Source organism: Tamandua tetradactyla, chromosome 22 (assembly GCF_023851605.1).
Source record: "Tamandua tetradactyla isolate mTamTet1 chromosome 22, mTamTet1.pri, whole genome shotgun sequence".
Taxonomy (NCBI): Eukaryota; Metazoa; Chordata; class Mammalia; order Pilosa; family Myrmecophagidae; genus Tamandua; species Tamandua tetradactyla.
Genome location: NC_135348.1, coordinates 26,655,390 through 26,680,279, shown reverse-complemented (window position 1 = coordinate 26,680,279; position 24,890 = coordinate 26,655,390). Strand labels below are relative to the sequence as shown.

General features: G+C 38.9%; 2 pseudogenes; one reads left to right on the top strand and one right to left on the bottom strand.

Moving 5' to 3' along the window:
• The window catches only part of LOC143666006 (dnaJ homolog subfamily C member 28-like), a 36,496-nt pseudogene extending 26,250 nt beyond the window's left edge, over window positions 1-10,246 (bottom strand).
• A 60-nt stretch (window positions 10,247-10,306) lies between these two features.
• Window positions 10,307-23,629, top strand: LOC143666005 (ubiquitin carboxyl-terminal hydrolase 14 pseudogene; annotated as a pseudogene).
• Window positions 23,630-24,890: the final 1,261 nt, after the last annotated feature.

Genomic DNA, 24,890 nt, shown 5'->3' with positions numbered 1-24,890 from the left:
AAAAAGAAGACCGAAAAAAAAAAATGCCTGAAAAAAGCTGGGAAAGAAATAAGTGGCAGAATGTATGGGAATGAAAGGCACAATAGAAGAGATATAAAACACAATGGAGACTTACAATATTAGATTTGAAGATGCAGAAGTAAGGATTTGTAAATAGAGGACATGACATCTGAAATCCCATACACACACACACACACACACACACACACACACACACACAGTTATGGTAAAGAATGGAAAAATATAAGCAGGGCCTCAGAAAATTAAATGACAACATGAAGCCCATGAACAAATGTGTTATGGGTGTCCCAGTTGGAGAAGAGAAGGGAAAAAGGGAAGAAAGAATAATGGCGGAAATTATCACTAAATATTTCCAATCTCTTACGAAAAACTTAAAATTACACATCCAAAAAGTGTGGTGTACTCCAAACAGAATAGATCAGCATAAACCTAATTCATGACACTAATCAGATTGTCTGTCAAAACCAGAGAGAATTCTGAAAGCAGCAAGAGAAAAGTGATCTTTATCACATACAAGGAAGCTCAATAAGTCTATGTGCAGGTTTCTCAGCAGAAACTAAAGAAGACAGTGGTGTGATATATTTAAGATTCTGAAAGAGAAAAACTTTCAATTAGGAATTCTAAACTTGACAAGACTGTCCTTCAGAAATGAAGAGAATAATTAAAAATACTTTCAGACAGTCACTAAGAAAGTTTGTGACTAAGACACCAGAGTTCATTCATCTTGTCATGTAGTTCAGGATGTTGTTTCATCTTACTGTTGTATAATATTCCGTTATATGTCTATGCCACATTTTGTTAATCTACTCATCTGTTGATGGACACTTGGATTGTTTCCAACTTTTAGTGAGTGTGAATAGTGTGTCTATGAACACCAGTGTGCAAATCTGTTTGTGTCACTGCTTTCAGCTCTTCTAGGTATATACCAAGTGTGGTATTGCCAGGTCATAGGGCAAATCAATATTTGTTTTCTGAGAAATAACCAAACTGACTTCCACAGTGGCTGAACCATTTTGCATTTCCATAAGCAGTGCGTAAGTTTTCCAATTTCTCCACACCCTCTGCTAAATTTGTAGTTTCCTGCTTGTTTAATAGCAGCCATTCTTATAGGTGTGAGGTGGTGTTTTAGTTTGCTAGCTGCCAAAATGTGGTGTACCAGAAACAGAATGCTTTTTAAAAGGGGAAATTTATTAAGTTACAAGTTTACAGTTCTAAGGCCATGAAAATGTCTAATTAAAGCAAGTCTGTAAAAATGTCCAAATTAAGGCACCAACAAGAGGTTATCTTCACTCAAGAAAGGCCACTGAAGTTCAGGGTTTCTCTCTCAACTGAAAGGGCACATGGTGAACATGGCAATGTCTGCTAGCTTTCTCTCCATGCTTCTTGTTTCATGATGCTTCCCCAGGGGCATTTTCATTTTTTATCTCCAAAGGTCTCTGGCTGCATAGGCCCTCATGGTTCTTGATTCCTGTGTTTCTTGTGGCTCTCTCCAAAATGTTTCGTTTTTTAAAGGATTCCAGTAAACTAACCAAGACCCACTTGGAATGGGTGGAATCATATCTCCCTCTAATCAATGATTAATACTGACAACTGGGTGGGCCACATCTCTGTGAAGATAATCTAATCAAGTTTCCAGCCTACAGTGATTAATAAAGATTAAAAGAAATAGCTGCCTCCACAAGATGAATCAGAACTAAAACATGGCTTTTCTAGGGTATATCATCCTTTAAACTGGAACCTTCCACCCTCTGGACCCTAAAAAAGACATGTATTTCCCATACACAAAATACACTCACTCCATCACAATATCACAAAACCCTTAAACCATTTCATTACACAATACAAATACAATACAAGGTTAAAAACAGTACAAAATATCATCAAAGTCTGTTACAGGCATGATCTGTTCTAAGGGAAAATTCTCCTCTGGCTCTGTAAAACTCAAAGTGAATTATCTGCTGCTAAACGTCCAAAGGAGGGACAATCACAGGATGAAAATGCCCATTTCCATTGAGAGTAATTGGAAAGAACGCAGGGGACACCGGACCCAAGCAGTTTTGAAAACCTATAGGACAAAATCCATTAGATTTCAAAGTCTAAAATTCATTTATCTTTGGGGCTTTAGAAAGCAGCAGACCCACCCTTTCCAAAGGCCTATGAAGCAGCTCACCTGTCTCCAAATGCAACCTTGGGGGACACTGGGGAGACCACATTTTCTCAGCTCCACCCTCTCCAAGCTTTGGGGCTGCACCTGGGCTCTCTGCCATCTCCTGGGCACACACTTAGCCCCTCCATGTGGTGGCAGCCAGGCTCTCCCCAGTCCCCAAGGAATGTGCTCCACCCTCTCCAAGGCCTGAGGTGGCACCACTCTTCCACTGCAATGAGGTGGAAGGCCCATCCTCTGCCTTTGGGGTAAACTCACCCTCTCCATATGCTTTCATGGTTCAGCTTTCCTTGCCTGAGGCTTCTTAGCTTCAGACCCCAGCCTCCATTGTTCTGTCTCTGAAGACATTTTACCTTCACTTTTTTCCCTCTCCTGAGACTTTCAGTCCAGACTGGCAGTGGTTGCATTTATAAAGATCCAAAGAACTCTTGTTGGCTTTCTATGCAATAGCCTGGGATTATGCCCATCAGACAGAAGGAATTTCCACAAATCATTCCTAGATAACTCCATCTCCAATCCTGGCTTTTTCTAAAAGGGCTGTCTTGTTCCACATTTGTCCAAATCCTCTTATGTGGCACTATTCTCTGGGGACTCCCTTCCTGGAAGCCCAGAATTTTCTAGAACATCAATTTTCTGGTTTCTTTGTACCCAAGAGTTCAGTTCTCAGCTTATCTCTTTCTTGTTGCATTTCACTATGAGCTGCAAGGAGAAGCCAGACTGCACCTTCCACATTTAACTGGGAAATCTCTTGTACTAAATATCCAAGTTCACGCCCTTTAAAATCTGCCCTCCAGCCAAAGCCACTGGTCGGTTTTGTCAGATTATTTACCATTCTAAAACAAGGTTCACCTTCCTTCCAGCTTGCAATAACACATGCCTCATTTCTGTCTAAAGCCTCATCAGAGGTACCTTTAGAATCCACATTTCTATCAACAGTCTCTTCAGAGCATTCTAGGCCTTCTCTCCCAAACTCCTCACAACTTTTCCAGAATCCTCCTCTTATCCATTTATAAACTGATCCAACATGTTTGTATTTGCAAACCACAGAAGTACACCACTTTTCCAGTACCAAAATCTTTCTCATTTTGCTAGCTGTTGGAATGCGATATACCAGAAAAAGAATGACTTTTAAAAGGGGGAATTTATCAAGTTGCAAGTTTGCAGTTTTAAGTCTGTGAAAATGTCCCAATTAAAGCAAGTGTGTAAAAATGTCCAAATTAAGGCACCAACAAGAGGTTGCCTTCACTCAAGAAAGACCAATGAAGTTCAGGGTATCTCTCTCAACTGGAAAGGCATGTGGCAAACATGATGCTATCTCCTAGCTTTCTCTCCAGGCTTCTTGTTTCATGGCGCTTCCCCAGGAACATTTTCATTCTTCATCTCCAAAGGTCTCTGGCTGCATGGGCTTTTGTGGTTCTTGGCTCCCACGTTTCTCATGGCTCTCTCCAAAATATTTCCTCTTTTAAAAGATTCCAGTAAACTAATCAAGAGCCACCTGGTATGGGTGGAATCACATTTTCCTCTAATCAAATGTTAATACCCACAATTGGGTGTGCCACATCTCTGTGGAGATAATCTAATCAAGTTTCCAACCTACAGTACTGAATAAGGATTAAAAGAAAAGCATTCTGCCACAAAACAGATCATGATTAAAACATGGTTTTCTAAGATACATAATCCTTTCAAAGTGGCACAGGTGTTATCTTATTATAGTCTTGATATGTATTTCCTTTATAGCTAATGAAAATGAACCTCCTTTCATTGGCTTTTTAAGCATCTGTATTTGCTCTTCAGAAAAATGTCTATTCATATCTTTAGCTCACTTTATACTTGGGTTGCTTCTTTTGTTTTAAGTTGTATGATTTCTTTATGTATACAAGATATCAAACCTTTATCTGATGTGCCATTTTCAAATATTTATCCCATTGAGTTGCTATCTCTTCATCTTTTTGACAAAAGTCTTTTGAGGCACAAAAACATTTGATTTTCAGGAGTTCCCATTTATCTATTTTTTCTTTTGTTGCTTGTGCTTTGGGTGTAAAGTTTAGTAAGCTATCTCCTATTACTAGGCCTTGAAGATGTTTCCCTACATTTTCTTCTAGGAGCTTTATAGCACTGGTTCTTGTGCTTAGGCATTTGATCCAATTTGCATTAAATTTTGTATAGTGTGTAAGGTAAGGGTCCTTTTTCATTCTTCTTACTACTGATATCAAGTTCTCCCATGCCCATTTATTGAAAAGACTATTTTGTCCCAGTTCAGGGGATTTGGGGGCCTTGTCAAAAATCAGTTGACCACAGATTTGGTGGTCTATTTCTGCACCTTCAATTCAATTCCATTGGTCAACACTCTTTGTGCCAGCACCATGCTATTTTGACCACTGTGGCTCCATAATAAATTTTAAAATTGGAGAGTGTTAATCCTCCCACTTTGTTCTTATGCTTGTAGCATCCTAAAAAATTCATCATTCCAGATGAATTTTTGTTTTCCAAGTTTTCAATGTAGGTTGTTGGAACTTTTTTGTACTGTATTAAATCTGAAGATCAATTTGAGCAGAACTGACATCTTAACTGCATTTAACCTTCCTATCCATGAGCATGGAATGTCTTTCCACCTCTTTAGATCTTCTTTGATTTCTTTTAAGAGTATTATGTAGTTCTCTGTGTACAAGTCCTTTACATCCCTAGTTAAGTGCATTCCTAGATACCTGATTATTTTAGTTGCTATTTTGAAAGGAATTTTCTCTTGCATTGTCTCCTTGGTTAGGTCATGCTTGTGTATAGAAACATTACTGATTTTTGCACATTAATTTCATATCCCATCACCTTGCTGAATTTGTTTATTAGCTCAAGTAATTTTATTGTAGATTTCTCAGGATTTTCCAAGTATAGTATCATGTCATCTGCAAATAATGAAAGTTTTACTTCTTCCTTTCCAATTTGGATGTTTTTTTATTTATTTTTCCTGCCTGATTACTCTCAGGCAGGAAACTTCTAGTACAATGTTGAATAATAGTAGTGACAGAGGGCAGCTTTGAATCATTCCTGATCTTAGGGAGAAATCTTTCATCCTCTTACTGTTGAGTGCAATGATGGCTATGGGTTTTTCATATATGCCTTTTTTTCCCTATTTTTTTTTTTTATTTTTTCACATGGGCAGGCACCAGGAATCAAACCCGGGTCTCCATCATATATGCCTTTTATCACGTTGAAGAAGTTACCTTTGGTTCCTACCTTTTGAAGTATTTTAATCAGAAAAAGTTCAATTTTGTTAAATGCTTTTTCAGCACTGTTATAGTTTGCTAGCTGCTGGAATGCAACACACCAGAGATGGATTGGCTTTTAATAAAAGGGGATTTATTTTGTTAGTTCTTCAGTGGAAAGGCAGCTAACTTTCAACTGAGGTTCTTTCTTACATGGGAAGGCACAGGATGGTCTCTGCTGGCCTTCTCTCCAGGCCCCTGGGTTCCAACAATTTTCCCTGGGGTGATTTCTCTCTGCATCTCCAAAGGCCTTGGCTGAGCTGCGAGTGCTGAGATGAGGTATGCCAAGCTTCTTGGACCGTGCAACATTGCACTCTCTCATTTGAACACCAGCAAATTAAGTTATTCGTCATTCATTGCAGCAGGCACACCTCCTAGCCTACTGCAGATGTAATCAGCAACAGGTGAGGTTCATGTACCATTGGCTCATGTCCACAGCAACAGAACTAGGTGCCTTCACCTGGCCAAGTTGACAACTGACTTTAACTACCACAAGCACCAATGGAGATGATCATATGATTTTTCTCTTTTGATTTATTAGTATGCTGTATTACATTAACTGATATTCTTGTGTTGAACCATCCTTGCATTCCTGGTGTAAACCCCACTTTGACATGGTGTATAATTGTTTAAAGTGCTGTTGGATTTGATTTGCTATTTTGTTGAGAATCTTTGCATCTACATCCACTAGGGAGATTTGCTTATAGTTTTCCTATCTCATAGCACCTTTACCCAGTTTGGGTATTAAAAGGATATTAGCTTCATAAAATGAGTTAGGTACTGTTCCTTTTTCCTCAATTTTTTGGAAAATTTTGAGCAAGATTGGTCTTAGTTCTTTTTGCAATATTTGATAAAATTCTCCTATGAAGACAGGCCCTGGGTTTTCTTTGTAGGAGATTTTTGATGACTGTTTGAATTTCTTTACTTGGGATTGGTTTGCTGAGATCTTCTATTCCTTCTTGAGTCAGTGTAGCTTGTTCATGTGTTCCCAGGAATTTGTCCATTTCATCTAAGTTGTCTAGTTTCTTGGCATATAGTCGTTCAAAATATTCCTTTATGATTTTTTCTTTTAATTTCTTCAGGGTCTGTGGTAATGCCCCCCCCCCCATTTTTGATTTGGCTTATTTGCCTCTGTTCTAGTTTGCTAGCTGCTGGAATGCAATATACCAGAAACAGAATGGCTTTTTAAAAAGGGAAACTTAATAAATTGCAAATTTACATTTCTAAATGTCCCAATTAAAGCAAGTCTATAGAAATGTACAATCTAAGGCATCCAGGGAAAGATACCTTGGTTCAAGAAGGCCGATGAAGTTCAGGGTTTCTCTTTCAAGTGGAAAGGTACATGGAAAACACAGTCAGAGTTTCTCTCTCATCTGGAAGGGCACATGGTGAACACGGTCAGGGTTCCTCTCTCATTTGGAAGGGCACATGGTGAACAGGGCATCATCTGCTAGCTTCTTCTCCTGGCTTCTTGTTTCATGAAGCATCCCAGGAGGCATTTTCCTTCTTCATCTCCAAAGGTTGCTGGCAGGTGGACTTTGCTTCTCCTGGCTATGTCGTTCTGCTTTGCTCTCTTTGAATCTCTCTCATTCTCCAAAATGTTTCCTCTTCTATAGGACTCCAGAAATTTATCAAGACCTATTCAACATGTCATCACCTAATCCAGCTTAACAACCACTCATGAGTAAATCACATCTCCAGGGAGATGATCTGATTACAGTTTCAAACATACAGTATTGAATAGGGATTATTCTGCCTTTATGAAATGGGATTTTGATTAAAACATGGCTTTTCTAGGGTCCATACTTCCTTTCAAACCAGCACAGCATCCTTTTCTCTTTTTTTTTGTTTGTCATCCTTGTTAGTGGCCCAACAATTTTATTGATTTTCCTGAGCAACCCACTTTAAGTTTTGTTGATTCTTTCTATTATTCTTTTGTTTTCCCCTTCATTTTACTCTTCTTTAATCTTTGTTATTTCTCTTCTATTTTCTTTGGGTTTAGTTTTCTATTCTTTCTCAAGTTCCTCCAGGTAAGCAGTTAAGTCCTCGATTTTTGCTCTTTCTTCTTTTTTAATATACGCATTTAGGGCAATAAATTTCCCTCTCAGCACAGCATATCCCATAATTTCTGATATGTTGTGTTCTCATTTTTATTCATCTCCAGATAGCTACTGATTTCTCTAGCAATTTCTTCTTTGATATACTCATTGTTTAAGAGTATGTTATTTAATCTCCATATATTTGTGAAAGTTCTTTTTCTTTGGTGGTTATTGATTTCCAGCTTCATTCCATTGTGATCAGAGAAAGTAATTTGAATAGTTTCGATGATTTAAATTTATAAAAACCTGTTTTGTGCCCCAGCATATTATCAATCCTGGAGGATGTCCCATGAGCACTAGAGAAGAATGTACACCCTGGTGTTTTGGGGTATAACAACCTATATATGTGTGTTAGGTCTAATTCGTGTATCAAGTTGTTTAACTTCTCTATTTCCTTGTTGATCTTCTGTGTGATTGTTCTCTCTTTAGAGGAGAGTGGAGTATTGATGTCTCCTACCATTATTGTTGAAACATTTATCACCCTCTTTAGTTTTCCCAATAACTGTCTCATATCCTTTGGAGCTCCTTGATTGGGAGCATAAACATTTCTGATTGTTATTTCTTCTTGGTGAACTACCCCTTTTACTTATATATAGTGGTGTTCTTTTCTCTTATGGTGTCTTTACATTTAAAGTCTATTTTGTCAGATATTAGTTAGCTACTCCTGTTTTCTTTTGGCTACATCTTGCATGGAACATCTTATTCCATACTTTCACTTTCAATCTCTTGGTATTCTTGCGTCTAAGATAAGTCTTTTGTAAGCAGCATAAAGATGGATTATATTTCTTAATCCAATCTGCCATTCTGTATCTTTTTTTTTTTTAATGTGGGCAGGCATTGGGAATCGAACCCGGGTCTCCAGTATGGCAGGTGAGATCTCTGCCACTGCACCACCATTGCCTTCCCCATTCTGTATCTTTTAATTCATGAGTTTAGCATGCTAGAATTCAAAGTTATTACCATAAAGGCATTTCCTGAATCTACCATTTTATTCTTTGGTTTTTATTTGTCAGATCTATATGTTCTTTTCCCTCTGTCTCTTTTCATCCTTCAGGTTACCCTTACTTGTACTCTTCAATTCTGTTCCCTCCTCCAGACATCCCTCTCCTGCCTTTCTTTCCAGCTGGCAGAACTCCCTTTAGTGTTCCTTGTAGAACTGGTCTCTTGTTGATATATTCTCTCAGCCTTTGCTTGTGTATAAAATTTTTAATCTCTCCCTCAGCTCTGAAGAATGATTTGGTTTGGCACAAAATTCTTGGCTGGAAGTCTTTGTCTTTCAGTGTCTTAAATATATCATACCACTACTTTCTCACCTCTATAATGCAAGTTGAGTAGTCTGAACTCAGTCTTATGTGGTTTCCCTTGTATGAAGTAGATTGTTTTTCTCTTGCCACTTTCAGGATTTTCTGCTTCTTCTCAACATTTGACAGACTGGTCAATATGTGTCTTGGGGTAGGCCTATTTGGATTTACTCTATTTGGAGTTTGTTGGCCTTCTTTGATTTACATATTTATGTCTTTTGTAAGAGTTTGGAAGTTCCCCCCACTATATCCTCCACTAATCTTCCTAGCTCTTTACTCTTCTCTTCTTCTCTGGGGACACTGATGATTCTTATACTTGTAAGTTTTGTTTGGCCCATGATTTCCCTGAGATTCAATTCAAATTTTTCCATCCTTTTGCCATTTGCTTTCTTTAATTTAATTTAATTTGTTTTTTAAACTTTTTTATTTTGTTATTTTTCTTTTTTTATTTGCTCTTTTATGTGTTTAAAAATCAGTTGTCTTGTTCTCTAGTTCACTTATTCTTTTTTCTGCCTCTTCAAATCTGTTGTTCTGTGTCTCTAGTATGCTTTTGAATGGTCTACAGCATCATTAATCTCTGCAATATCTGTTATTTTTAATTTATTTTTTCAAATTCCTCTTTATGCTCTTCTAGTGTCTTCTTGATCTCCTATGTCATTAGGCATCCTACTGATTTTATTTAGTAAATTTATATGAACACCTTTGCTTAGTTGTTTGAAAGTCTATGTCTTCTTCAGTGTTTTAATTTGGTCATTAGAGTGGACTGTATCTGTCTGCATCTTCATATGGTTAGTGACCTTCTGTTGTCTTCACGGGATGTAAATATCTTTGTAGGGTTACTTTGCATGTTAATTTCCTTCAGTAACCTAAAGCTTTGCATTTGTGGGATGGTTATGGAGCAGGATGAGGAGTGTGGTGAGGGGTACCACAGTTTGGTGACGGGTTGCAATGTAGGTGTCCTAGAAGGGGGCTGGGATGTGAATGCATGAGTGTGTAAGGGCAAGGCACAGGTCATGGAGGTGCGGGATGTATGTCAGAGGTGGGTGATGGTGGGTGGGCAGGACCATGGCACAGGTCCACAGGTGCAGGGGTGGAATGAGGTAGGGACTCCTGCTTGTGCAGGCCAGAAGTTATGTGGCACAGATGTGCCTGAAGGCACCTGCCTGCTATGGTAGAAGGACACTTATACCATGGGGTTGGGTAAGGGTGTACACATGTGTGGGGCTGGAGCTGGGGTGGGGTGCAACTGTCATGAGGGCTTTGTATGGAAACTGGTTGCCCAGTAGGGAGGATGTAGCTTGTCAGTGGGTGGATCTGGGAGGCAGGGCTCTGATGTGTGTGTGAGTCTGGAGTCAGGGGCAGTGGGGTGGCATCGTGCCTACATGGCCTGGGGGTGGGCATGGTCTGGATGTGCAAGTCAACACTTGCCCAGAGATGAGGAGGCATGGCATGAGTGGGGACATGGAGGCATCTGGGGGCCAGATGCTGATGTGAGTGTGTGCAGAGCTGTGGGGGAGGGGCAGAGTTGAGGGATTAGACCGGCTGGATGCAAGTATGGCCCCAGTATGAAGGTGAATGTCTGAAGCTCAGACGCACAGGTGACCGCCTGCAGAGGGCAAGGAGGGGGAGATGGGGATTGAGGGGCTGTTTACAGGCACATGTGTCTCAGGAGGAACAGAGCAAAACTGTGTGCTTGCACAGAAGAGGTGGGTCAGGTTAGGACAGGCTTATACACAAGCACAGAGTGGGAATGTGGAGTGGGGATGCACAAGGATGGGGTTTGGGGTGGGGGTGCTTCGAGCACAATGTGGAGGGTGGGTGATGGGGCTTAGGTAGATGAGGTAGGGGGGGAGTTGTGGGTTCTGGGGCAGGGGCAGCATATGTGGGGATAGCATGTTCAAGGAATATGTCTTGGCTTACTTCCTTGTCCCTGTCTCCCTGTCCATGCACTCTTGATGGTTCTGGGCCTCCATCTGGAAATGGACATGCTAAACTGTCTCCTGTTCTCTGCATCTCAATCCTTCTGATTTTTCAACGAGGGCCTCCCTATGTAGTGTAGAAAACCCTCTCAGGTTACTTACACCCTGCAATCACTCTCTTGGTCTTTTTTCTGTCCCTTCTCCAGCGATTTTCTTTGAAGTAGGGAGGGAAACTTGATCTATCCCATTCTGCCATTTTCCTGGAAACTCTCAACTGGGTCCATCATCCATATTTTTTTTTATTTATCTGTCTATACTCTGGATAAATTAAACAACAGACACAAGGTTTTCACAGTCTCACAGTCAAATTGTAAAGTTATATCTTTATGCAATCATCTTCAACAATCAAGGCTATTGGAACACAGCTCAACAGTTTCAGGAACTTCCCTCCAGTCACTCCACCACACTATAAACTAAAAAGAGATACCTATGTAATGCATACGAATAACCTCCAGGATAACCTCCTGACTCTGTTTGAAACTCTCAGCCACTGAAACTTTATTTTGTCTCATTCTCTCTTCCCCTTTTTGGTCAAGAAGCCTTTCTCATTCTCTTGATGCTGGGTTCTGGCTTATCCCAGGATTTCTGTCCTACATTGCCAGGGAGATTTATACCCCTAGGAGTCATGCCCCATGTAGGAGAGAGGACAGTGAGTTCACATGCTGAGTTGGCTTAGAAAGAGTGGCCAATCCAAGCAACAAAAGAGGTTCTCTGGGGGTGATTCTTAAGCCTAATTTCAAGTAAGCTTAGCCTGTCCTTTGCAGGAATAAGTTTCATAGAGGTCAATCCCAAGATTGTAGCTCTAGGAGTTAGAAAGGGCATTAACAGTTTCCTTGGATGGTTGGCTGAGACATGGATCAAAAAGTGGTCAATATTACCTGAGGTCAAAATCCCAAGACTGTCCTGATATAATGTAGATGAGGGGATCCAAGGGCTTAGAGAGATTGGAAGTTAGAGTAGATTTATCACGGAATACCTGCTCACACACCCCAGAAATGTCCAAAGGGTACATCTTTCACCAGAACCTTGAGAAATAAATTCATGAGTATAGCTCAATCATTGCTGAAGAGCTCTGTAGTTACCCTTCTCTGTAAGTTAGATATTACTGTCAGAACTGCTGTCACTAAGATGGAATCTTTAAATAGAAAGGGGATTATTGGATCTCAAGTTGACAGAAGCCCTGTCGTGACAATTAATCACCATAGACAAGGTGGGCATGGCCACCATAATGGACAGCAGACTCAAAGCAGAAGTCAAAATAATCTGACTTTAGAGACTTGTAGTATTGGTTAATAAATCATGGGGTGTCCAGAAGTAAAATATTTGGGCAGTCTACTAAATTCTTACTTGAGCTGTATAAGCAGAAGAATTCTAGGTCAAGGAAACAGAAGTCTAACTTGAATTACAAAAACAGAGAGTCACAGCCCCTTAAACAATTTCCAGAATTAAGAGAGTTCACAGACTTAGAGCCCCTTTAACAAGGAGAGGGCTGGGGACACTTAGGAAAAGACTTTTAACACAGCCCAAAAGTTACACTGTTAACCTTTCTCCTAGTCTTCCCAAAGGAGACCTATGGCCTTTTACCAGAGTGATGAAGAATTGGTAGAAAAGAAATGGTCAGATATTCCAAGGATTATCAGACACTGGCTCAGAAATAACATTAATTCCAGGAGACACAAAATGTTACTCTGGTCTGCTAGTCAGAGTAGGGGTTTATGGAGATCAGGTGATCAGTTGAACTTTAGTTCAGATCCATCTCACAGTGGGTCCAGTGTGTCTCCAGACCCATTCTGTGGTCATTTCCCCAGTTCCAGAATACATAATTGGAATCAACATACTCAGCAACTGGCAGAATCCCCACATTGGTTCTCTGACTCACGGAGTGAGGGCTATTATGGTAGGATATGCCTAATGTAAGCCACTACAACTACCCCTAGCTAGCAAAATAGTGAATCAGGAACAGCATGGTATTCCTGGAGGGATTGAAAAGTTTAGTGCCATTCTTAAAGACCTGAAGGATGCAGGGTAGTGATTCCCACCACGTTCCCATTAAACTATCTTATTTGGCCTGTGCTGAAAATAGATGGGTCTTGCAGTATGACAGTGGATTATCATACACTTAACTAGTGGGCAACTCCAATTGCAGCTGCTGCTCCAGATGTGGTAGCATTGCTTGAGCAAATCAACATAACACCTGGTATCTGGTATGCAGCTATTGAATGGGCAAATGTTTTTTTATCAATTGATGTCAATAAGGATCATCAGAAATAGTTTGCATTCAGCTGGCAAAGCCAGCAGTGTACCTTCACTTTCCTGTCTCAGAGATATGTCAACTCTCCAGCCCTATGTCACAACCTTGTCCACAGGGACCTTGATCATTTCTCCCTCCCACAAGACATCACACCGGTCCATTATATTGATGATATCATGTTGATTGGACCTAGTGAGCAAGAAGTAGCAACTACCATAGACTTATTGGTAAGACATTCGTATGTCAGGGATGGGAATAGAAATCCAACAAAAATACAGGGGCCTCCCACCTCAGTGAAATTCATAGGAGTCAAGTGGTGTGGGGCATATTGAAATATCCCTTTTAAGGTGAAGGATAAGCTGTTGCATCTGGCCCCTCCTATGACCAAAGAAGAGACACAATGTCTAGTTGGCCTTTTTGTATCTTGGTGACAACATATTCCTCACTTGGGTGTGCTACTCAGTCCATTTACTGTGTGATCAGAAAAGCTGCTAGTTTTGAGTGGGGACTGGAGAAGAGGAGACTCTGTGACATGTCCAGGCTACTGTGCAAGGTGCTCTGCTGTTTGGACCATATGATCCAGCATATCCAATTGTGCTGGAAGTGTCAGTGGCAAATAAGGATGCTGTCTGGAGCTTTGGCAGGCTCATATAGGAAAATCATAGTGCAAACCCTTAGGATTTTGGAGCAAAGCCTTATTGTTCACTGCAGATAACTGTTTTCCTTTTGAGAAACAGCTTTTAGCCTACTACTGGACTTTATAGAGACTGAAAGCTTAACTATGGGCCACTAAGTTACCATGAGACCTGGGGTGCCTATCATGAGCTGGGTATTGTCTGACACCATAAAGTTGGGCATGTGCAGCAGCACTCCATTATAAAATAGAAATGATGTAAAAGAGATAGGGATCAAGCAGGTCCTGAAGACACAAGTGAGTTACATGAGGAAGTGCCCAAATGTCCATGGTCCCCACTCCTGCCATATTGCCTTGTCTTTCCAAGACAAGAGCTATGGTCTTTGGGGAGTTTTTTAAAGTCAGTTGACTGAGGAAGAGAAAACTTGGGCCTGGTTTACAGGTGGTTCTGCATGATAGGCAAGAACCAACCAGAAGTGTATATCTGCTATACTACAACCCCATTCTGGGATATCCTTAAAAGACAGTAATGAGGGGAAGTCCTCCCAGTGGGTGGAATTTGAAGTGGTGCACCTGGTGGATCATTTTGTTGGAATGAGAACTGGCCAAGGAGGCATTTGTGTACTGACTCATGTATTGTTGCTATTGGCTTGGCTGGATGGTCATAGACTTGGAAGGAGTATGTTTGGAAAATTGGTGACAAAGAGGTCTGAGGAAGAGGTATTTGGATAGAACTTTCTGAGTGGACAAAGAACAAGAAGATATTAGTGTCCATGTGAATGTTCACCAGAGGGTGACTTTAGCAGAGTAAGTTTTTAATAATAAAGTGGATAAGATGTCCTGTCCTGTGACTATAAGTCATCCTCTTTCCTCAGCCACTCATGCGATTGCCCAATGGGCTCATGAACAAAGTGGGCATGGTAGTAGGGATGGAGGTTATGGATGGGCTCAGCAACATGGACTTCCCCTCACCAAGGCCGACCTGGCTATGGACACTGCTGAGTGCCCAATCTCCCAGCAGTAGAGACCCACACTAAAGCCCTAATATGACACCATTCCCTGAAGTGATCAGCCTGTTACCTGGTGGAAGGTTGATTACATTGGACCACTTCCATCATAGAAGTGGCAGTGATTTGTTCTAACTGGTATAGACACATACTCCAGATATGAGTATACCTTCCTTGCAAGCAATGTTCCACAAAAACAACCATCCATGGACATGGGGAATGCCTTATCCACTGTCATAGAATTACACACAGCATTTCTTCTGATCAGTGAATTCACTTCAGAGCAAATGAGGTGCAGGAATGGGCATAGGCTCATGGAATTCTCTGGTCTTACCATGTTCCCCATCATCAAGAGGCACTGGGTTGATAAAGTGGTGGAATGGCCTATTGAGGAGTCAATTATAGTGCCAACTAGGTGGCGATACCTTGCATGGCTGGGGTAATGTTCTCCAGGAGGCCATGTATACTCTGAATCAGCATCCACTGTATGATGCAGTTTCTCCCATAGCCAGGATTCACAGGTCCAGGAATCAAGAGGTGGAAATGAGAGTGGCACCATTCACTATCACCCCTAGTGATCCATTAAGAAAATTTTTGTTTTCTATCCCTGAAACCTTAAGCTCTTCTGGTCTATAGGTTTACTTCAAAAGGAGGAGTTCTTCTACCCAGAGACACAAAAATGATTTAATTAAACTGGAAGTTAAGACTGCCACCTGGCCACTCTGTGTTTCTTATGCCACTGAATCAAAAGGCATAAAGGGGGATTACCGTTCTTTCTGGGGTAAGAAAGAACGTGATAGTGATCTTGACTATCAAGGGAAAATAGGACTGCAACTATAAAATGGAGGTAAAGAAGAGTTTTTCTGGAATGCAGGAGATCCACTATGGTCTCTTACTACTACCATGCCTTGTGATTAATGTCAATGGAAAACTGCAACAACCCAATTGAGGCAGGACTACCAAAGGCCCAGAAACTTCAGGTATGAAGGTTTGGGACACCCCACCAGGCAAAGAACCATGATCAGCTGAAGTGCTTGCTGAGAGTAAAGGGATTATGGAATGGGTTGTAGAAGAAGGTAGTGAGAAATATGATAATCCAATCAACTGGAGACTTTTAATGAAGAAGAGATATTTTTTCACTACTTCTTCATGCAGCAAACCTCTCCTGTGGAGTTCATCCGGACCCTTCATTAGAGCCACCAGCATCATAGCCTGTCCTGCGGATTTTGGACTCTTTCATTCCCATGGTGTATGAGACACCCTTATAAATCTAATATTTATAAAATATAATCTCATATTTATAAAAAAAATCTCTCCTGTTGATTCTGTTTATTTAGAGAACCTGACTAATACAAATGCCTATTATTAAAAAAATAAATAAAGAGCAAAAATGGAGGAATTAACTGTTCATTTGTAGGAACTAGAAAAAGAACAGCAAACTAACCCCAGTGTAAACAGAAGGAAAGAAATAATAGTTGAAATAATTGAAATTGAGACCATGAAGAAAATGATATCAACAAAACCATAAGTTGGTTATTTGCGAAAACCAATAATGTCAATGGACCCTTCTCTAGACTGATGAGAGAGAGAGAGAGAATGCAAATGAATAAAATCTGAAATGTGAGACGGAACATAACTACTGAACCCACAGAAATAAAGGCGATCCTGAGAAGATACTATGAGCAACTATATGCTAATAAACTAGACAATGTACATGAAATGGACAACTTCTTAAAAATGCATGAACAACCAATGTTGACTCAAGTAGAAAGAGACGACCTCAATAGACTCATCATAAGTAAAGACATTGAATCAGTCATTAAGAAGTTCAAAAAAAGCAAAGTCCAGGACCAAATGGCTCTATGTGAATTACCCAGCACTCAAGGAAGAATTAGTACCAATACTGCTCAAACTCTTCAAAAAAATTGAAGAGGAGAGAAAGTTACCCAATTCATTCTTTGAAGCTGACTTACCAAATACCAAAGCCAGACAAAGATACTACAAGAAAAGAAAATTACAGACCAATCCTTTTAATTAATATAGATGCAAAAATCCTCAGCAAAATACTTACAAATTGAATCCAGCAGCACATTAAAAGAATTAAACACCATGACCAAGTGGATTTTTATTCCAGGTATGCAAGAAAAACTGGTTCAACTTAAGAAAATCAATTAATGTAATACACCACATCAATAAATCAAAGCAGAAAAACCACATGATCATCTTGATAGATGAAGGAAGGGCATTTGACAAAATTCAACAACCTATTTGGTGAAAACACTTCAAAGCATAGGAATAGAAGGGAACTTCCTCAACATGATAAGAGGAATATATGAAAACCCACCGCTAACATACTCAATGGAGAAAGATTGAAAGATTTCCCTTTAAGATTAGGAACAAGAGAAGGATGCTTGTTTTCACCATTGTTATTCAAGATTGTGCTAGAGCAATAAGACAAGAAAAAGGAATGAAAAGTATCCAAATTGGAAAAAGAGAAGTTAAACTTTCACTGTTTGTAGATGACATAGTACTATATGTAAAAAATCCTTAAAAATTTGCAGCAAAGCTACTATAGCTAATAAATGAGTACAGCAAAATGCAGGATACAAGATCAATACCTCCAAATCAATAGTGTTTCTATACACTAGTAATGAGCAATCTGAGGAAGAAATCAAGAAAAAAAATCCATTTACAATAGCAACCAGAAGAATAAAATATTGAGGAATAAATTTAACAAAGGCCACAAAAGACCTATACAGAGAAAACTACAAGAAATTGCTAAAATAAAGCAAAAACCTAAATATATGGAAGGAGATACCTTGTTCATGGATTGGAAGACTAACTATAATTAAGATATCAATTCTACCCAAATAGATTTATAGATTTAAGGCAATGGCAATTAAAATCCTGACATCTTATTTTGGCAGAAATGGAAAGACCATTATCAAGTTTATTTGGAAGGTCAGGGCACCCTGAATAACTAAAATATCTTGAGAAACAGGAATGAAGTGGGAGGACTTAGATAACCTGACTTTAAAGCATATTATATAGCTACAGTGTTCACAACAACATGGTACTGTCATAAAGATAGATATACTGATCAGTGGAATTGAATTGGATGTTTAAAACTAGACCTTCTCATCTGTGGACAATGGTACTTTGATAAGGTGATCAAGTCAACTCAACTGGGACAGTGCATCCTCTTCAATAAATGCTGTTTGGGGAACTGGGTATCTATATCCAAAAGAATGAAAGAGGACCAAATGGATCAAAGACCTAAATGGATCAAAGACCTAAATATTAGAGCTAAAACGAAAAAACTTTTAGAAGAAAATGTAGGGAAATGTCTTATAGATCTTGTGAGAGGGGATGGTTTCCTAAACCTTACACCCAAAGCACAAGCAATGAAAAAAGGAATAGATAAATGGAATCTCTTCAAAATTAAATGCGTTCGTGTTCCAAAGGACTTTGTCAGGAAATTTGAAAGACAGCCTGTGCAATGGGAGAAAATATTTGGAAACCACATAACAGATAAGGGTTTAATATCCAGAATATATGAAGAGATTCTACAACTCAAAAATAAAAAGACAAACAACCCAATTAAAAAATGGGCAAAAAACATGGACAGACACTTTTCAGAACAGGAAATACAAATGGATCAAAAATATATTAAAAGAGGCTCAACTTCACTGGCTATTAGGGAATGCAAATCAAAACCACAATGAGATATCACCTCACACCTACTAGAAGGGCCAGTATAAAAAAAAAATGGAAAATTACAACTTTGGAGAGGATGTGGAGAAAAAGGCACACTTATTCAATGTTGGTGGGAATGTAAAATGGTGCAACTGCTCTGGAAGGTGGTTTTGCTCTGGAAGATAAGTATAGAATTGCCATATGATCCAATAATCCCATTACTGGGTGTTCTAGTTTGCTAGCTGCTGGAATGCAATATACCAGAAACAGAATGGCTTTTAAAAAGAGGAATTTAATGAGTTGCTAGTTTACAGTTCTAAGGCCAAGAAAATGTCCCAATTAAAACAAGTCTAAAGAAATTTCCAATCAAAGGCATCTAGGGAAAGATACCTTGGTTCAAGAAGGCCAATGAAGTTCAGGGTTTCTCTCTCAAGTGAGAAGGCACATGGTGAACACAGTCAGGGCTTCTCTCTCAGCTGGAAGGGCACATGGTGAACGTGGCGTCATCTGCTAGCTTTCTCTCCTGGCTTCCTGTATCATGAAGCTCCCCAGGAGGCGTCTTCCTTCTTCATCTCCAAAGGTCGCTGGCTGGTGGACTCTCTGCTTTGTAGTGTTGCTCTCTCTGAATCTCTCCGAATCTCCAAAATATTTCCTCTTTTATAGGACTCCAATAAACCAATCAAGACCCACTCAAATGGGTAGAGACATGTCATCTCCTAATCCAATTTAACAACCACTCTTGACTAAATCACATCAACCAGGGAGATGATCTCATTATAGTTTCATATATACAGGATTGAATTAGGATTATTCTACCTTTAAGAAATGGGATTTATATCAAAACATGGCTTTTCTCAGGGGGCATACTTCCTTTCAAACCAGCACACTAGGTATATATTTGAAGGAACTGCAAGGAAGGACACAGATGGACATTTGCCCATCGATATTTAATAGCAGCATTATTCATGATGGCCAAGACATGGGAAACAGCTCAAATGTCCATGAATGGAGAAGCAGCTCAATAAACTGTAGTATATACACAGGATGGAAAATTATGCAATTGTAAGAGAATAAAGTCATGAAGAATTTATTGACATGGATGAACCTTGAGGACATTATGCTGAGTAAAATTAGACAGAAACAAAATGACAAATACTGTATGGTCTAATTAATATGAACTAACATTAATCAGTAGACTTTGAGAGTTAACGTTGAGAACACAGGTTATCAGGAAATAGAAAGAGGGTAGAGATTGGGCATTAATGCTGAAGGAGTGCAGAATGTTCAACAGGACTGATTGTAAAGATCCAGATATGGACAACACAATACTGTTTGATGTTAGCACAATATTGTAAGTACAGTGAACAAAGCTGAGTGTGTGTATGGTTGAGGGAGGAGGGTTGGGGTCGTATATGACACCAGAATGAAAGGTAGAGGATAAAGACTGGAATGGTATATTTTAGTGATGCTTACAGTGCAATGATGGTGATTAAATGTACAAATATAAGAATGTTTTTGAATGAGGAAGAACAAAAGAATGTCAATATTGCAAGGTGTTGAAAATGAGATGGTATATGGAGAAAATTGGAATCAATGCAAACTAGGGTCTATAGTTAACAGTGACATTGTAATATGCTTCCATTGAATGTAACAAATGCAATATAACAAGCTAAATTTTAATAAGCAGGGGATATGAGGGAGAAGTATGGGATACTTTGCTGAAGAAATGGAATTGCCCTTATATAGATTGTGGTGGTGATGTTAGGTTGGGTTGTACGTGTGAGTAAAACTGTTTAAAAATGAATTGAGAAATACAAGAGCTGGAGAAAATGTGAAGTGAGGGATGTAACTATTCACTTTGGTAGTGAAGTAGAGTGGCATAACCCCTCTAGAGAGCAGTGTGGTGGCTCCACAGAAGGCTAGGGACAGTGTTGCCATATGATTCTGAAACTCCATAGTTGGCGTATACTTGGAGGAACTGAGAGCAGGGACAAGAATGGACTTTTGCACACTGGTGCTTATGGTGGCAGTATTTGGAATTTACAATGGATGGAGGTGGTCTAAAGCACATCAACTGAGGAATGGAAGAGGAACTGTGGTGCATACATACAATAGACAATTGAGCAGTTGCAAAAAGGAATGAAGTTGTGAGGCATGCAACTAGATGAATAAATCTCGAGGACAGTATGTTCAATGAAATAAGCTAGAAATAAAAAAACAAATATTATAGTGCCTTACTAATATGGACTAACTAAGTCTAAGATACTGAAGACTAAAAAAAGTATCAATATAATGATTCAATAATCATATTCATTTGTTAAATCCTACCTTCTCTGAATAACTCTCCCATCACCTTTGATCTTTCTCCTACACTTTAGGGGTATTTGGGCTATGCCCATTCTTACTCTTTCATGTTGGAAGGGGCTGTCGATAATATGGAATAAGGGAATGGAACTAGTTGATGTTCTGGAGAGGCTGGCTCCTCTGCATTTCAAAACTTATCTGGTCCAGGGACCCATCTGGAGGGTTTGGGAAAGTTACCCTAGTCCATGGAACTTTTTGTCAAATCTTATATAATGCCCCAGATATTCTTTAGGATTGGCAGGAATGGCTTTGGTTCAGGTTTGTTTCAGTTTGCAAGCTACCAGAAAGCAATACCAGAAATGGAATGGCTTTCAAAAAGGGGAATTTACTGAGTTGATAGTTTACAGTTTAAGGCTGTGAAAATGTCCAAATTAAAGCAAGGCTATAAAAATGTCCAATCTAAGCCATCCAAGGAAAGATACACTGATTCTGGAAGACTGATGACATTCAGGGTTTCTCTCTCAACTAGAAAGGTACATGGCTAACATGATGATGTCTGCTAGCTTTCTTTTCAGTCTTCTTGTTTCATGAAACTCCCACAGGGGCATCTTCCTTCTTCATCTCCAAAGGTGTCTGGCTGCATGGGCTCTGAAGTTTTTTCCAAAATGGTTCCCTCTTAAAGGACCTAAATAAGGAACCCCACCTTGACTGGGTGGAGACACATCTCCATGGAAACCATCTAATCAAAAGTTAACACCCACAATTTGGTGGGTCACAACTTCACAGGAACAATCAAAAAGTTCCCACCCAGCAATATTGAATAAGGATTAAAGGACATGGCTGGAAAATCTACAGCAAAGCTATTAGAACTAATTTAATAATTCAACAAATTGACAGGGTAAATCAATATGCAAAAATCATTTGTGCTTCTATACACTAGCAATGAGCAATTTGAGGAGGAAGCCAAGAAAAAATTTCAGTTACAATAGCAGCTAAAATAATCAAATATTTAGGTAAAAATTTAGCCAAGGATATAAAAGATCTGTATACAGAAAATTACAAAACATTCTTAAAAGAAATCAAAGAAGACCTAAAAAATGGAAGGGCATTTCTATGCACATGGTTTAGAAGACTAAGTATTCTTAAGATATCAATTCTACCCAAAATGGTCTACAGATTCAATGCAATCCCAATCAAAATTCCAACAGTCTACTTTGTACAAATTGAAAAGCCAATCATCAAATTTATTTGGAAGGGTAAGGGGCCCAGAGTAATCAAAACCATCTTGGGAAAGAAGAATGAAGTCGGAGGACTCATATCCCCAAATTTAAAATATATTACAAAGCTATAGTGGGATTTGAATGAGACTCTTCACAGTGGAACCACCCCTGTGCTGCCACAACAGCTTCTTCTTGCATCTTTCCTTCAAAGACCCTGCCAGGCCATCTGTCCTGCACCACTGCCTTCTCTTGTTCTTTGCAATATTGCTCTATCCTCTTTTACCATAAAATGAGGAAAGTTGAAGGTGTGTGTTCAAGTCTCAGCTTTTTGCACTGACTGGTATCTTGCTAGCCAGACAGGAAGTTATGGTGAAAGGAAGAACATTGAAGAATGATGATTGGGGAAACATCAAAATAAAAACTGGAATTACTGTACTAATGATGGAGTCAGTAGATCCTCTCCCTAAGGAATCTTCAGCTAAAATGTTTTTGTAGAAGATGTGTTAGAAGAACACTTAGCACCTGCTATGGAATTACCTTGTAGATTGACAAATCTTGATAACAACTTGTTACATGAATGTCACAGTTCAGTGTACCTGGTCTGTGCCTGAACTCAAAGATGTCCTTAAAAGGTATGCAGTTGTCTTGAGACCTTCCAGGAAAATGGCTTCATCAGTGTATATTAATGTAGCTCTAAGAGATTTGTTTGATTATATGGATAGAACTTCTTCTAGTATTCCACTTATTATTCTACTGCAGTTTTCGCACATGGCTTTCCCACAGTTTATAGAAAAAGGTGAATAAGAACAATATCTTCAACAGGAGCCAAATGAATGTTGGATACAAATGATGTGAGTATTACAACAAAAATTGGAAGCCTAAGAAGAAGGCTCTGTTAAAGAAATGGATTCTTTATCTGCATCAGCAGTGGCACCTTCTAAAATGAAAAGTTTAAGTGATCAATTCTTTGGTATTGAGTTTGAAACTACCATGAAATGTACAAAATCTGAAGGAATAGAAGTTGCTAAAGGAAAACCAGCTTCAGACGAGTTGTTTATTAAACAACAAGTAAAATATCTTTTGTTGGACTTAAATCGAAACTTCAGGAAGAGATCCTGAAGAAAATAAACAGTTTACAACACTGCAAAGAAATGCTCTGTATATCAAATATTCCAAAATCAGCTACCTGGAGACTTGACTGTTCAGATGGTTCAAATTTTTTTTACGAAGAGAAGGAATCTGTGAATGTCAAAATTTTTAAGGATGCTATATTTCCTCCTATGTTGGATGTGTAATCACTTCAAGAGAAAAATGATCTCTTTTTGATTAAAATTAAAGGATCTAGAAGATTTATAAATAAATCAGTAGACAAAGACAAGGGACAAAGGGTAGTCACCAGAAGGAAGTTAAGTATGAACCCTTTTCTTTTGCTGTTGATATTGATTTCAGTAATTGTGGATACTATGACTTACAAGCAGTGCTCACATATCAAGGAAGGTGTATTTCTTCAGGATTTTTTGTATCATGGGTGAAAAGGAAACATTATAAGTGGATGGAGTTTGATGATGATAAGGTCAGCATCATTATCTCAGAAGATATTTTGATGCTTTCTGGTGGTGGAGACTGATAAATAGCTTATGTTCTATTCTATAATATACTAGAAGAGGAAAGTGAACAGCAATCTTCATTTTAACTTTATGCTTAGGTTTGAAATAAATTTTACTTGTTGATAATTTCTATAATCCAGAGCTTTAGAAGAAGATATTTAGGTACTTTTCTGTTTTCCCTCATGTTAAACCAAAGAAGGCAGAGGCAGATTTGAATGCCACTCCATGTATTAACCTAAACAATTTCAGAAAAGATAAAATTATCTTTAAACTGTGCTGCCCTGTATAACAGGTCTCAGGAAGACATTTTTAAAAGCCTTATTTCTTGCATAATTTTTTTAAAACTCTGGACTGAAATGCCCTTTAATCACCTTCTGTTATTTTTCTCCCTGTATTTCTCGGCCCAAGTCTCAACATCCAGGTGTTTATTGGACACCCATTACCCTATTATTTGTTGTTGTTCTTGCATGATTCAAACCACCATTCATGGTTGCCTTTTCTAACAAAAAAAAAATTGCCAGGAAGGTGGAAAAGGAAAGTATTATTCTCACTGTGTAAACTCCATGCTGCTGTGCATATTCAATGGAAAGATGGGTACCATCAAGTATTTGTCCATCCTGACTGGTAGACTCAGTCTGTTGGCTTTTTATGATTTTAAAAATAAACAGTTACTAACAATAGTTTTAAAAAGCTACAGTGGTCAAAATAACATATTGTTGGCGTAAGGATAGACATACAGACCAAGGGAATTGAATTCAGAGTTCAGAAATAGACCCTCACGTCTATGGCAAATTTAAATTTTGTTAAGGCTACCAAGTTCATTGAATTGAGAAAGAATAGTCTCTTCAACAAATGGTGCTGGGAGAATTGGATATCCATATCCAAAAGAATGAAGGAAGCCCCCTATCCCATACCATACCCCCAAATTAACTAAAAATGGATCAAGGACCTAAATGGAAGAATGAGGATTATGAAACTCCTTGAAGAAAATATAAAGACGTATCTCCAGGATCTTGTGTCAGGCAATTGTTTCTTAGACTTTACACTCAAAGCACAAGCAACAAAATTAAAAATGGAAAACGTGTACATCAAAGGACTTTTCATGAAAGTGAAAAGCAACTTACTCATGACAGAAAATATTTGGAAATCACACATCTGATAAGGGCTTAATACTTAAAATATTAAAAACAATTCTACCGTTCAACAATAAAAAAAAAAACAATGCAATTAAAAAATGGGCAAAAGACTTGAATAGACATTTCTCCAAGGAGGAAATACAAACGGCTAAAAAGCATATGAAAAGGTGATCAACATCACTAGGTATTAAGGAAATGCAAATCAAAACCA